Source organism: Euprymna scolopes, chromosome 20, assembly GCF_053919585.1.
Source record: "Euprymna scolopes isolate OS-2025 chromosome 20, ASM5391958v1, whole genome shotgun sequence".
Taxonomy (NCBI): Eukaryota; Metazoa; Mollusca; class Cephalopoda; order Sepiida; family Sepiolidae; genus Euprymna; species Euprymna scolopes.
In genome coordinates this window covers 37,523,808-37,538,107 of record NC_136501.1, presented here as the reverse complement: position 1 = coordinate 37,538,107, position 14,300 = coordinate 37,523,808, and the positions used below count along the sequence as shown (strand labels likewise).

At 33.3% G+C, this 14,300-nt stretch overlaps 2 protein-coding genes across 6 annotated transcripts in view; one reads left to right on the top strand and one right to left on the bottom strand.

Annotated features, from left to right (window-relative positions):
- The window catches only part of LOC145241391 (voltage-dependent calcium channel type A subunit alpha-1-like), a 1,447,749-nt gene that overhangs the window by 288,145 nt on the left and 1,145,304 nt on the right, over positions 1 to 14,300 (bottom strand). The window lies entirely within an intron of this gene.
- The window catches only part of LOC145241393 (uncharacterized), a 421,614-nt gene that overhangs the window by 84,987 nt on the left and 322,327 nt on the right, over positions 1 to 14,300 (top strand). The gene's annotated exons all lie outside the window — the stretch shown is intronic.

Below are 14,300 nucleotides of genomic sequence, written 5' to 3'. Positions count from 1 at the left end.
GGACAGAGCTGAAATATAGTCTATTTATTATACAAACATTATTGGTTACATATGAGCGTACATGTTTTCAGTGGAGTCTCAATTCAGGGACAACACTTCATCATCGTTATATTAGAAACCGAGCGACCCCTAAAAATCTTTAAATATTGAATTTTCGGTATTTACAAATTTTTTTTTTTGTAAAATCTGGTAGATAAGTGTCTAATCAATAATAATCTGCTGAAAATATTGAAAAAAAAAGGAAAAAGAAACCGTCTCCGAATCATAGGTGCAATAATTCAGTTTTATGTTTCTGTTAAGTGTTTCCAATAAAGGGGATCGATTTACTAGAACTTTGTATTAGAACCTAAGCACCCCCTTAAAATCTTTAAATATTGAATTTTTTGGCATTTTGGTTTAATTTATTAGTTTGCAATCGCTAATAATTCGTTCAAAAATTGAAAAAAAAAAAACAAAATTAAAAAAAATGGTACCCTTGCAGAATTTGACCAGATCCTCAGGATTTTCCATCAATTATGGTTAGGGCTCAACCGGCAATCACCGGATTAAGGTGAGCATTGTTAAAATGTTTAAACACTAAATCAACATTTTTTTGTATAAAAATGTAGTTTTTAAATTATTTTTGGGGTGATGGGGGTATATCTTTCTGTTTATTTTTAACATCTGTTGATAAAATAATTTGTAAATTTTCTTTAAAAACAACGTTTCTGTACTTTCACCAAACAATTTACGCTGTTCATAAAAAGCATTCATCTTTTCTTATAAAAAACAACAACTTCTGTTTACAAAAAAAGCCTACAAAAACGTTTACTGCTAATTTTCTTTAAAAATGAAAAAAACAAAAATATGTTTTCTTAAAAGAATTTTCTTTCACCTAACAATTTGAGGTAAAAAAAAATAATCTTTTCTTGAAAAAAGCAACTTTAGTTGATAAAAAATTGCAAAAAAATAATAAAACTAAATAAACAATACAAAATGCAACTTTTCTTGAGGAAAAAAAATACTCAATAAATTTACATTAGGTCTTTGTTATTTTATATCTATTGCATTTCTATTTTCGGTTTGTTTGTTTGGAAATTTGTCTGTGTCTGTTACTTTGCTCAACTTAATCCGGTGACTGCCGGTCGAGCCCGAACCATAATTGACGGAAAATCCCGAGAATCCTGGTCAAATTCTGCAAAAGTATAATTGTTCATTGTACAGTTCAGACGATAAAAAGGATGCTTCTTCATTATTGTAGCGAAATTCGACAGCCAAATAGTTGATTTTTAATTAAAAGTAACAATGATAACTACTTACATTTTTTGTCGATTTCAACAATAAGCAATGTTATCTACCTAATTGTCATGTAACAGTTAGTTAAGTCTTCCATGATTCAACGAAAAAATGATTTTGGCTATGTTTGTTTTGACATGTGACGTAAGCACAAGGGAAATAGCTAAACTTTATAATTTTTTGAAAACTATTTTCTTTAATAATTAATTTCAACCTTATTGTTTTTCGTAAGTTTTGGGTATTTTCAGTATTGCGACATGGAAATTCAGTAAATAGTATTGGTTTCACTTGAAAATCAATATTTCAATTTCCGAATTTCCCTACAATAATGAAGAAGCACCAAAATGTTTACAAATGTTCTCATTAATTATATTTGAAAGCAATGCTTTTTCTTCAAAAAATGTGTGACAAATGGATATTTATTTGAATAAAAAAACACCAGTTTGCCAAACTATTTTCTTTTTTAAAACTTTTTTATCCTAAAGCATTTTTACATTCTTTTCTTCTTTCTGAATTATCATCGGTCGCCCACTTACTTTATTGGTTTATTATTTAAACAGTTTTCTTTTCAATTTTTCCATCGATTTATTTTTGATAAAACACTTTACTTTCATACGATAAAAAAATCGGCTATTTTTCTACTTTATGAGATTTTCCGGTGCATGCTCACATACATTTCCATAGTAAAATTAAACCCTCATGTTTTCCCTCTGTCAATTTCAGGAAGAACGGGCAGTGAATGTGCATTGAATGATTTTAACGGATATACCATTTAAATTTAAGATATTCCATTTCACAATTTGCTTGGCGTTTGCAATAACCATTAACAAGACTCAGGGACAATTTTTACATTTGTGTGACTTACATCTACACCCCGATTGCTTCTCATATGGACAAGAATATGTTGCATGTTCTACAGTCGGCAAATCAGACAATCTCTACATCTTCACAGAAAGAAGAACACCTCAAAATATTGTGTATCCACGACTAGTGAGCACATAAACGTAAGAAACATACATTTTGTCTTTTTTGTTTTTTGTAGTCCATTTAAACAAACTGAGCCACAGCAACGCATGGCCGGGTACAGCTAGTAGATAAGGTTGATAGCAATGTAGGAATACCGTGATGGTGAAATAACGTATGAGCAAAAATAAACTACCAAATACAGTATTTAAATTACTAATCATCACATATCTATTTTTTTATGATATTTCACATATAAATCTGTAAATATGGACTTACTGTTAAATATAACTGAGATGGTATAATGTTTTTTATAATTTCGAGAGTGAAACTTCTCTTTTTTCGAAAGGAAAAGAACAGTGGACCATAAAAACGGAATTACAAACCCAAATCGATATATATACATACACATATATTGACTAAATGTTTTTGTAAAAATATTGTGGAATCTGTTTATGTCAGATATTTATAATCAAAAAAGGTGTATTTCTTTATTTAAAAAAATAAAACATACAAATATAAATGTGGTTAAGGGATAGGACAAGAGCAGACATCATTTATTCATGGCTACTGCTGAGTGTATCTGTTGATCAGTTACCAATCATGTTAGCAGGGAAAATATATTGGTATATGCTATCCATATATCGGACAGAGGCATACAACTAACCCAGAAATCAACATCAGATACGAAGAACCAACTTTTCTCAAATGTTCAGATTCTGTTTGTTGTGACGATGAAACCTCTCTACTATTCCTTATGTTACATCGCTGTCTAACAAACAGTAACTACGAAAATATACAACTTTGTTCTATAGAGTTTGGAAAATTATAGATTACTGCTCAAACATGAGCAAAATACTGCCCCCACTTCTGCTAGTTTGGTCTTCCTTATATTCAGTAACTCTCACCATATGACTGATCTCGTCTGCCACATCTCTTGCGTCTTCTTTTTCTCCTAGTTTCTTCGTGCCGTTAGCAGAGACAGCACATCTATTTCTTTAAGGTGAGGTTGTTTGTAACATTATTACTACAAACTTGTACAGAAAAGATGAGTAATTTATTTTTCATCAAAATGGGCCTTGTTTATTTCTTTATCCTTGACAAAAGAGTAGATAAGAAATGTTGGGTACTTCTGCTTATTGAGGAATAACATCAGTGAAATATAAAGATATAAAAATTATGAAACGTTCTGAATTCTATTCTTTTTTTTATTGTTGAACTTTTCGAAGGACTAAACACAGAAAATCAGATCCCAAACAAGCAGACATTTTGTTGTCAAAATGTGTGATGCTTATCTACCCTATTTTGTGAAAAGATGAACTGTTCTAGACCCTCTGAATAGAGTTATGACTAAGTATCGTGGCAATCATTGGTGTTTTCTGTAACATAGTATTTCTGTACTTCTGTAAATATGCACTCTTAAATATACCACCATGTTGTCTTAATTATTATCAGAACAAGAGAACATTGTTCTAAACATTTAAACAAAAAAAAGTGAGTGATTTCTCATGTGACTGACATCACTTCGGTATAGAATGATGCACACTGCAGTTGGATTGAGAATTTTAATAAGATCAATTACCAATGATGAAAACACGAACATTTAAATTTCTTTTTTCTTATTTCTTTTGATTTTCACATGAAGTTTACTAAAGTGATACATCCAATACATTCCATTGGAAATAGTGTCATATCAATCTATGGCGAAGTTCCTTTCACTGCAAATTTCCTACTATCCTTTCATACAATTTAACAAAATGATATTTCGTTAGGTAAACGCCGGGCAACGCCCGGTAGAAAGCATTTATTCAGTTATCTATCTATCTATCTATCTATCTATCTATCTATCTATCTAGCTAGCTAGCTAGCTAGCTAGCCATCTAGCTATCTATCTAGCAGAGTAAACAACAGAGGCTGAATCGTGGGAAGCAATAAGTTGAGTGAGCATGTATGTGCAGTAAGGGTCAAAGGGTTATGTTGTGACATGTATCAAACTTGGTTGACCAGTAAGTTGCACCAGAAAGTATGCAAATGAGGACCAGACATGACGTGTCAGGTGTTCCAATTTGAATAAGCCAAGTTAAGTTTAGTGAGTTAGACCGAAGACATCAAACAAGCAAGATGGGTTAAGATGGTCTCCCCATGAGGGAGGTGAATAGAGAAACCACAAGCCAAGATTCACGCCAGTTCTGCAGTGACGAGATGCCTGAGGAGTGAATAAAATATATATAAAAAACACTCATTCGTCTTGGATGAGTTTGCTATAATCATTGTCAGTATTTAACACTAAAAGAAAAAAAAAAAACTTGCATAAGACCCTGGTTTTGATGTTTCCTCAGTCTTGCCTAGTTAGCTTTATGAATAATATTTCGCTGGTTGAAAATATTTAAAGATTGAGAATAATAATTGTAACATTAGTGCAAAGCTTTGTTTTTAATTCATAGATTTTTTTTTCTTTCAGAAAAAATGTAGACTCTCCTAAATCATATCATTTAAGCTTTAAAGCTAAAATAGAATAGATTCTTTGATAGACAATTTATCTTTTGTAACAAGATCATAAAAATAAAAAATAATAGATTTTAATATCACCATCAAAGTGAACAGAAATCAAGGAGTGGCTCAAATAAGATTAATATCCAGTCAACCATAAATGGCTACAGTGAATAAATTGCACCGAAAGGTTTGTTTATATCTATTCAGTATGAGCAATTTAGAAAGTATGGACTCTTTGTGCAATCAATTCTAAATAGATTTAGTTCTTCAAAACAAACTCCTAAAAGAATGGAATGTTTTAAGGCTCAGACAATATATTTCTCTTGTGCTCGTCAGAATACACACCAGAGAAAAGTTTTATTACCTTTTTTATTTACATTCATAGGCAAAATATTATTTTCATATTATACTTCGTCATTAATCGTTTTTAGAGACTGTCGTGATAAATCAATCACTTATAAATGAATCCTTTTAAAAATATCCATTATATTTTATGCATTTTGTTAACGTATATATTTTTAAATTACTATTATTTTCATTGTAATAAGAGTATTTACAGCATCCAATATACTTTTTTGCATACATGAGTTGATCGAATTTTTGGTCTATCTGAATTTTCATTTACCTGATTTATATATACGTATATTCTTGGTACAGCAGAAATGATTAGTATAGGAAGAGAAAACATTTATCAACGAAAAGCTAATTGAAAACAATAATCTAACGATAAAAAGTAATAAAATCTTTTTTCAACTGCTTCTCTTCAAAAGAGAATTGTCAGAAATGATACCAATAAAAATATAAGAAAATCAACTGAGGAAATGAGTGGAAAATGGTGTTAGAGAAATTAATTGAAAGGTAGGTGAGAGAAGTGAAAAATGTGGGTAATAAATTGATGGATTTAAGTTATGAAAGATCTACAACTAATATTTTAATTCCTTTTGTTTACATAGGTTAGGTCGAGGGGTGTTAATAACAACCGTACCAAGAATATTGAGATGAAAGATCGACTTAGCACTATGTAAAATGGAGAACCTAACTATTCGAACAGGTATTTCTGAATACGTTGTCACCAATAAAAGAACCATATGCTGATACATTCTTGGATCTGCTCGAAACCTTATACACGCAAAAAGCATGAGGGATATGTTGGGATATTCTCATTTCTAACCTTTCCGTAGCTTTGCTAATGCAGCCAACTTCACACTGACAAGAAATTTTTAAATAGTAGAATCCTTTTAAATAATTGGCAAAAATCCTTTCAGAAAGAAGAGAAGGAGGTTTGAGTTGTGTAGACTACTCTTAGCATAGTAAATGGAAAACAACCTTGAGTAAATAAAGAGATCTTTTCCACTATGCCATGTTAGTTAAAACCTAACCATGAAAATGGAGTACCGAGACGGACTATTAAATTTATCATTATTGAATTTAGTAATTTTCTGTTCAATAGTTCGTTGATGGATAATTTTCTTTGATTTAAGAGCATAAGAGAACCAATTTAAATAAAGTCCTGTGGAAGGCTTTATTGAAATAGAGGTTTAGAACGTTGAATCGACCTTGAGTACTAGAACATCAAGGAATAGGAGAAAACCTTTATCCTTAACTTCCATAGTAAATTGCAATGATGGATGCAAGGCACAAAGAAGTTGAAACTTTTCTGCTTCACTTCGAGAAAAATAACAGTGTCATTAATATAACTTGTGTAAAAGAACAAAAAAACAAAACCACCGAGTTGGTAATTATTAAAAACAATTTATTTCCTAAACACTAAGAAAAAATATTCGCTAATGTAGAACCAAGGAGATCGTCCGGGAAGAAACTGATTTAATAGACAGCTCCATTAGTTCAACAAAAAATTCATTTGAGACTAGGTGGAGATTTAATGGAGTATGATATATATATATATATATATATATATATATATATATATATATATATATATATATATACACACACATAAAATCAACTGTAGATTGTTTTATAAGACGGGTGCATTCGAAATGAATGTTTTTTTTTAGAGCACAACTGAACCATGAAACTTTACTTTTGCATTTTAAACTTTAAGCCAAGTCATTATTTTAAAATAATTTTATAAAATCAATAGAAGGTTCTCTGCAGTGCAATATAGACTACAATGTATTATGAACTAAGTCATTGTGGGGAAACATGTGAAGCTTCCTTCCAGTACACCACAGATAGGGATATGCAACTAGAACAGGCTATTTATCGATTTAAATTATATGTATCAGAATAACTAGGATGTATAATCTCTCTCTCTCTCTCTCTATATATATATATATATATATATATATTTATATATATATATATATATATATATATATATATATATATATATATATATAAGGTAAAATGCACGCGAGAGTTTTTGTATGGTCAAGAAAGGCTTTTTTTCGGGGGGGTTCTCAGGGAGGGAGGATTATTATCACTTAGAACTTCTTATATACCCTGTAGATCATAATATGTACGAATTGCGAACGCGCGTTGCGGCTAGATTTATTTACATTGAGTTTTACACAATTCTTGCTATTTTGACCCCTCTTGTGTTGATTCGGCTTTTTCATATAAAAGCAAAACTGGTGAAATGAAAGCGTAGTTCTCGAGTCTCCAGAAAGCAATAGATATTTGGTTAATATCGGTTTCACTGTCATATCAAACAATTGCTTTCATTTGTACTCTCCCCTAATAAACGGAGTAGCTGGTTTTCCCCAACACATTGGGGAAACAAAACCACACAAAGTTGTGCAACTATCCCGCAATAAAATTAAGTGGGGATTTGACCACAAAACACGCACTTAAAAACTGTCTCGCAAGCATGATGTTTGACCTCAATTTGAACTCATTCACTTTTTAATTGCTAAATTTAAAGCCTTACATTGTTTCCGTTGCCGTAGCGCAGGTGTATGTCGGCAGCCTATTGCCTCAATGTCTGGGTTCGAGCCTGCTTGCCCCGCCCCACTTTTTTCTTTTACACATACAAAAGATTTTTTTTTTTTCATTTTTAAAAATCGCTGTTTTTTGTTTTAATTTTTAAAGAAGTTTACCATCGTTTCTTTTTATATTTAAACAGGGTTAAGTTTCCTTTTTGTTCTGCTTTACCCCTACCCCCACCACACACACCTACAAACACCCGGGCAACGCTGGGTACCCCCACTAGTCTATATAAGGGTAAAACGCATGAGAGAGTTTTTTTTATGTCCAAGAAAGGCTTTTTTCGGGGGGAGGGGTTCTCGGGAGGTTACTATCGCTTAGAACTTCTTATATACCCTGTAGATCATAATATGTATGAATTGCGAACTTGCGTCGTGGCTAGATTTATTTACATCGGGTTTTACACAATTCTTGCTATTTCGGCCCCTCTTGTGTTGATTCGGCTTTTTCGTATAAAAGCGAAACTGGTAAAACTAAGGCGTGGTTCTCGGCCTACGGGCCAGTAGCGTCCAGTAAGCAATAGACATCATATCAGACAATTGCTTTCATTTGGGCACTCTCCTAATAAACGGGGAAGCTGGTTTTCCCCAACACTTTGGGGGAAACAAAACCAGACAAAATTAGGTAAAAAACACAAACTCAAAAGAACTATCCCACAGTAAAACTAAGTGTGGATTTGACCTCATTAAACACGCACTTAAAAACTGTCTTGCAGGTATATTTAACTGCAGAATTGCATAATGTTTGACCTCAATTTGAACTCATTCACTTTTTAATCGTTAAATTTAACGCCTTACATTGCTTCATTTGTTGTAGTGCAGGTGTTCGTCGTCAGCCTGTTCGGATACATAATGCCAACATTAGGTTGTTACTGATGAGGTTTTGTATTGAAAAAATATGCGAAAATGACTTCACTAATTTCTTTGCATTTATTTGCAGATATGTTAATAATTTAATGCAACTGATAAATTGTAAAACCTTCAAGTAACGATGATTCGCATGCAAGAAGTAAGCTATTTTAAAATATGACTTCCAATTTGAACATGATGTAACTGAAGCTGCCAATATCCTCACCAAGGAATTAAGAGAAAAGAGTACAAAGTGTTCAGTATCAGTTCATTCACTTTAAAATCTGTCAATATGGATATCAATATGCTAGTTTAACCATGACTTAGAGATATACTTGATTTGTTTCACTTCCATGATTAGATTGCTCAAAGTTAAATGTAATGTGTAAATTAGAAGGCGAAACATTAGTTGATGTGCACAACAGGATCAATTTGGAAATTGTCACAGATCCTTCTGAGATACTAGGGATCCTGAATGTGAAATGCAGAAAGACCCACTCAGAGAGCCAGAGTGAATAGCAAAAGTAGCAGATAAGCTCCAATTTTTTCTTTTTCTGAATTTTTTAGATGAGGGTTAATTATTCATATTATTTGATTTCTTTGGAATACTGTTTTCATCTTGAGTGTTATTTTCACCACTTTTCGGTCGTTAAGGTGTATCTTGTCCAACTCGGAAATCTTTCTCTCAAACTTGGCAATCTTCCTCTCGAACTCAGGAATCTGGATGGAATTTCGAACAAAATCCTTTATTTAATCCACGGGAGTAACATATTCTCATTCTGTCAGCCATAACTGGGTAGAAGTCCTAAGTAATTCGCAATTATATTTTTGAGTGTAACCTGCACTGAGGATTGAACCTTTAACCTCCAGAAGCATAAGATTTCCAAGTGAATTTTTATCAAGTACTCTGCCCACTACGACAACTCCTTCATGTACTGTATACAAACTGTGATGAGTTTTTTGATGGTGTCCTTTAGTGTCTGGTCCAGATTTCTTGGAGCTGATGTCCTATTTTCTGGATAGATGTTTTAGTAGAGGGTTTTTCTTAAATGTCAATTACCCCTTGATATGTATTGCTGTTACTACATATTGCTTTTGCTCTGTGTTGTAGGCAATTGGCGATTCTATTTCTTACATTATATAGATGGCGGGAGTTGAAGTTTAGATACTGTTGAGAGAAATATTAAATATTAAATAAAGGGTCCTGTGCAGAGTACCGCATTCAACAGAAAGATTCCGGAGTTCAACAAGAAAGTCGGAGGTTACATCGACTGAAACTTTGTGTAAATAACACTCCAGACGAAAACAAGAAGAATTCAAATAATACAAATGATTCTTTTTCATCTGTATGTTGAATGAGCATATGCCACAGATTTGCTTCAATTAAATACACTTCACCTGTTACTTCAGTGATATATTGAAGCTGTGTGTGACATCTGAGTAGACCTGTTTCAGACTGTGATAACTATGAATAAAATCTATTGCAGTAATGTTCATAGGAAGGAGATTTTTCTTGTGTAATTTTTTATTTGTAGACACTATTTGTATTGTTTTCTAAATGATTTATTTGTATTATTCACACTGCAATTTCCCTGTGGGCTTTAAAGTGTTGTCAGGCTGGTGGCTATTCTACATCTGTGACGGAATTTCTTTTATTGTTCTGACATACAATGTACTCTTCCGGTTGGAGTGAGTATATGCTGATAAACTAGAGTGTAAACATGTGGAATAGACATTGTTTTACACAGTTAATGTATATTTGAATGGAATGTGAATAGAAATTGTGAATATTCACTTATTTTGAGTATATATTTGTTCTTTTTATGATAAAAGCAATGTTTAATCCCTTAAACGGCCGTGTATCCTTTGTGAGAATTTCTATATTTGGTTTATAGAATTGTGGTTTGTGTTCAGAACCGATTCAGCAGGATTGTGTGATATTTTTAACAGAATAAGGTATATTTCGATTACATATATTAGGGTCATTCTCATGATGCTGTGGTTGAAGAGTTTATTATGCAGGTCCTGGAAATCCTCTGTATTTTTTTCATGGAGCTAGATAATCTAATATTGCATTCTCTTTATCTGGATATTTTTTTTTTTTTTTTTTAATTACATTTTCACTCCAAACAAGGCACATTGCCACTTTGGTGTAGGGGGCTACTATCAGGGGAAACATCTACTGGGGTACTATGTAGGGATTAGGGCAGCGAGATGTTGGTTCACGTTGCACTTGAACTTATGCATGTCAGTACAGTTGGGGAAGCAGTGACCCGGAATGGAATTCCAAAGTCTAGCAGTTCTGGGGAAGAAACTACTGGAGTAGAAGGATCTTTTACATCTAGGGATCTCTACAGTGTGGGGGTGGGATTTTGAAGCTTGTCGGGTCTGTCGAGGGTGTTCACGTCGTGGGGGCACAAGTGCTTGCAGTTCTTCAGAGCATTCACCATTATAATACTTGTAGAACAGGCAGAGGGATGCAACGTTTCGACGATGGGACAGAGGCTGAAGTTTTGATGCCAGTTTAGGGCCTATCAGATTTGCGACTCTCTTTTGAACCCTGTCAAGGAGTGAGAGACTAGTAGCCGATGCACTGACCCAAATATGACAGCAATACTCCATACATGGGCGAATAGTGGCCTTATAGAGGTACAGGACACTTTCGGGTGTTAAAAGTTTTCTAGCACGGTAGAGAGAGCCCACCTTCCTTGCAGCGGCCCTGGCAATGCCCTCGATGTAACTGTTCCAACTCATGTTTCCAGTGAACGTTAGGCCAAGGAGCTTGAGAGACGTACTCTCAGATAAAGAGTCGTTGGCCATTGCTATAGGTGGTAGAGAAGGTTTCTTGTAATTATTGAATGAAACCAGTTTTGTCTTGGTGGCATTGAACGTGACCATCCATTTTCGTCCCCATTCCACTACTGATTGGAGGTCATCCTCTAGTGTTTCTGCCATTACTTTAGATATATGTTCGTTTGTTTTCCTGTCTTGCCTGCTATAGAGTGTGGTGTCATCAGCATATATCCTCATCTCAGAGGCAATCTTGTCGGGGAGGTCATTTATGAATATCAGGAACAGCAGAGGTCCCAGGATAGATCCTTGGGGCACTCCCGCATTTATATCATATTGTTTAGATGTACGACCGTCCAGGACAACCTGGATTTTTCTCTTATCTAAGAAGGATTTAATTACGTTAAGTATTCTACCAGTGATACCGTAAGATCTAATCTTCCTGAGGAGACCCTCATGCCATACCCTGTCAAAAGCCTTAGATATATCTAGAGCTACCGCTCTTCCCTCTCCCGCTTTGTCCAGTGAATGGTATATGCGTTCAGAGATTACAGTGAGGATGTCTGTCGTGGAACGGGCTTGTCTAAATCCATATTGACGGTCGGTCAGAAGTTTAGCATCTGTAAGGTGCTGGACAAGAGCATGGTTAATTAAGGTCTCAAATATTTTGGCAAAAAGTGGGAGGAGGCTAATAGGGCGATAATTTAATGGGTCAGTTCTTTCGCCAGAATTCTTGAATACTGGTACTACAGAAGCAGTTTTCCAACAGCTCGGAAAGCAAGATTCATTAAGGCATTTGTTGTAGAGTTTTACTTGGCTATTCTTATATTAAACCTGAACACAACTAATGTTTGGTTAGTAATAAATCTTAAATAGTATCAAATCAAGTATTGTCATAATTTTCTAGTATAACATAAACCTCTTTTTTAATATAGAATATCATTGTTCTGATTTAGGTGAGTAGTTTTATTATACTGGGTGACCTCTTTTCCCTAATGTCATTTATTGAATCGTTAATAAAATTAATGCAATTCAACCCTATTTGATACTGATAAAATTCATTAATACTTTCATCAGTATCCAGGTGTGCTTATTATTGAAATAAAATAATGTTAAACATTCATGAATGAGATTTAGTGGACAAATCACGTATAGACTAAATATCGTTGAATTGCAGAAAAGACTGTGAATTTTATTGACTATTCCATGGGTGACATTTTTGAGGAGTTACTTTGTATTTTGTATAGAAAAACTTAGTCAATCTTAATAAAAAGTAATGACAATATGATAAGTACACAAGAAAAATCAATGGTGACAACAGCTAAATTGACTCCTTTGTTTTTTTAGATGTTGAAAGTTTTCAATGGTAGTTGGTTATAACTGAAATTTATTAGACTCTACTAGTGGGTAAATCTTTTCATGAAAAAAAAAAGTCACTGTGAGTAGTGATCAAACATACTTATTGCGCATTATCATGTAAGCTTCTTTATTAATGGCTTCAGTTGTTTCGGGTTTAGTGATATAAAGCCCTTAAAGTATACGCATGTTACATTATGGTTGAAAGTTTTTTCGACCCCAACAAATATATGGAATAAAAATTCTTAGTCTTGTAACAGCTGAAATGTTGTTGACATGTCGCTGTAGCAGTTCGTAGTAATGACCAAAGCAATAGTCACCGTGACCATTGCAATGTGTAGAGTTGATGTACCGCTCTTTCTATTATTTTTTGTAATGCTATTATCGTCATGATGCATGTTTTGATTTTTTTCCTTCATCACTGGTTATAATAGATGATCTCTTTCGTTTTTCAGCAGCAACTCTAGTATTATATGTCATATCTGGATGAACAATATGCAACAGTATACGATTTTGCGTTTTAATAGTTTTCTTTTTTCTTTTATTTTTTTAAAGATGTTCTTAGCTTACAGTAATATAATATATTCCTTCAGGTCCCCATATAATATATTCCCCATATTCTGGAACATGTCTCCTGAGCGACAAATTAGATCTAAGAGAAAGATCAGACTAATTTATTTTGCCATGTCAACTTCTTGTGATGTTATTTCTAATGAAAATTTCGTTTTCTATGCCATTTAGCACAACCTATGTTCAATACTGGTACACTCTAGCAAATTGACATTGTTCATAGTGAACGAAGATTTATCAAAATTCAGTGTTATATTTGTTAACAACAGTTATAAATCATTTAAAATCTATTTTTGTGTTAGTTAAATAGCATCTACTGTATATGCTCTAAATTTCATAAAATTTGTTAAGTAATTTTTGAATCGATATATATATATACACATTTCTTTTGGGGCAGAAAGAGAGTTCTGTTCACTTTGTTCTCCTAAAAACGTATAAAACATAACTTATTACAATCTTTTTAATCTACTATCTGTGTTCCAAATTGCATAAATATCCGTTTCCAACTAGTAATAATATAAATCTCGTATGTATTTTCCCAAGATGAAGAAATGACCACCATCCGAGAATTACTACAAACAAAGAACAAGAAATTCTACTGCATTTTTACAGCATCCCCAATTAAATATTCAATCAATCAAATATGGGAGATTCGAAGGTAGTGTAAAGACATTTGAAGTCAAGGAGCTGATGTGCCTGTCAACAGATTTCAGCAAAAAAAAAAAAAAAAGGGTAGGGTATTTTACCAAAGCAGAACCGATTTTTAGTAAGGACTACTGGAAACTAATTCAAAGTGGATTCTTATTCACTAGTGATGCCAAGTCATGCTATATATCAGTTGAGATGGGCATTGGTACTAATTTATAGGTTAGAATCATACGAAATGCTTGAAGATAAAAACAATCTACGACAGTTAAACCTCAAGAAAGGTTCTTGCTATATTTTACAGGAAACATTTCCCCAGGAAATAATACTGCATCAGATTGCATATCAAGGTACCCACAACCCCAATACAAGCTGGGGCAACTAAGAACTGCTCAAACCATCAACAGTACT